The following is a 2,023-nucleotide window of genomic DNA, read 5'->3' as shown; positions in this document are numbered from 1 at the left end:
AATTAATCAATTTATTGGGGCTCATACAATTTATCACAATACATAGATCAATTGTGTAAAGCACATCTATACATTTGTTGCCCTCATCATTCCCAAAATTCTCTTTTATGTAAGTAAATCATCATGTCTTTCTAGCAAAGCACCTCTGGTTGGATTCAATCTTTTGTTTAGCAACAAAGGATTTTAACTGTTTACAACTACCAAGGAACTTTTGTTAAATGAGTAATTGTGTATGAAGGAAGTACTTTTCACATAAATGGTTTCTAACTTATTTAATATTTGATTTTACTGAATTTGAATTCAAATATAACTATATGGATGTTTCTCACTAAAACCTGAAACTTCATATTGCCAAGGTATTTTGAATGACTGCTTTGCTAGAGTCTGTGAATGAAAGTTTATCTGGACAAGGTGGTTACCCTAGGTGGTGTATTGACAAGACCACAACAGTATAGACTTTCCCTTCAGATAGAGGTATGTCCATCAACATTGAAATAGAACACTAGGAAATATAGTATTGAAGTCTACATGAAAATTAACATACCCCTAATAAAAAGATTTTTTTAAAGAAAATTAACATAATTGTTATAGACCCATAGTTCCCACAAAAATTGGTTTCCTTCATTCTTACATTTAAAAATCTTTAGAAGTCCCCTCTACTGCATTTAAATAAGATAGTTCTCTCATAGCAAGTTTAAAAAGGAAGAAATGTTTAGCTAAAAAGAAAGAATCATTTGGAAAATATTCAGGATTCTCAGTTTTTCCTGTAGCAAGTGTATCCTTTTCCCTTTAATATCTCTCACAACAATGTGCAAAGACTTCATAACAATTCTCTATATGTTTATTTTCACACTCTGTGGCTTTCATAAAACAGACTGTGGTCTTGCCTAAAATTTTAGAAGGCAGACTTTGAGTAGAATGGAGCGTTTAAATCTCAGCAGGATTCTCTTTCCTGAGAGGAAAAAGAAATGTATTTCTTGTCATTCTTGTCTCAGTCTGAGGGAAATTAGCCAGGAATTTTCATAGGTAGACTTTCTTACATTGGTCTGCTTGCTAAATTTTTAAAATCAAAATATCCCTTCCCTAAGCAGGGTTGGGAAGTTGTTGTTTGTTCAGTTCTCACATGTGAGGTAAGTGAATGCCCCCACATGGGAAATGAGAAGGTCTGTCCAAGAGGTGTGGGAGCGTCTGCCGTGACTTCCTTTCCAGAGCACTAAACTCACTGGATGGGTGCAATTCCTCGGCTTCCTTGTGAAAATGTTGATGTTTATCCAGACTTTTGAATCTTGTCAATGATAGCCATATGCCTGTAGCCACCCAGGTTCCTGAATAGGAGGCTGACAGACCACAGGACCACCTGTTCTGATCTCTGCCACACGTCACCAGAGATTTAAAAACAGACTGGTCACATTAAGTCCAAAGAGTGTATAAATGTTTAGTCTGGTGAAGTTTTTACCTGTGTTTCTTTATTGTGACAACTTAAACTTGTTGTTCTATAGTCATTGGTCCACTTGGTTTGACAAGATAAAATATACTACTTTTCTGTCCTAACCATAGGAAAAGTAATTCTCTATTTTAATATAAATTAAAGAGCAGTTTTAAGAAACCTAGAACAGACTGAAGGCAGTAGAATGATCAGCAATTTTGGAAATATAACTGATTCATTCAAAATATACTGTATTTGATATGACTGTGATTAGGTGGGCATCAGATTACATGTTTTATACTCAAATCCCTGTACTCTCAATCCTAGCTTTCTCACCATGCAAGGGTGGGCAACCAGCCATGTGGTAAAAGCTAAGTGGAGAAAGAAGTACCTGCAATTAGTCTGAAGATTTCTGGGACGGATCGCACTGCACCTGGAGGACTTTCTTTTCTTTTTTTTTTAATGTTCCATAATTTAATATGGTGAAGTTGGACAAAAAAAAATATGAGAAGAAAATAAAGGGACCGATGGCCCTGGAGGGACATGGGAGTGTAGGAGGTAGGGGAAGGGAGGAGGGTTGGTCAACCTAGGGACAGG

The sequence above is a fragment of the Echinops telfairi genome, unplaced genomic scaffold (genome assembly GCF_000313985.2).
Source record: "Echinops telfairi isolate 266 unplaced genomic scaffold, ASM31398v2 ScPeMD7_6;HRSCAF=24_1, whole genome shotgun sequence".
Lineage (NCBI taxonomy): Eukaryota > Metazoa > Chordata > Mammalia > Afrosoricida > Tenrecidae > Echinops > Echinops telfairi.
The sequence above is the reverse complement of the archived record's forward strand: the minus strand, read 5'-3'. Positions refer to the sequence as shown.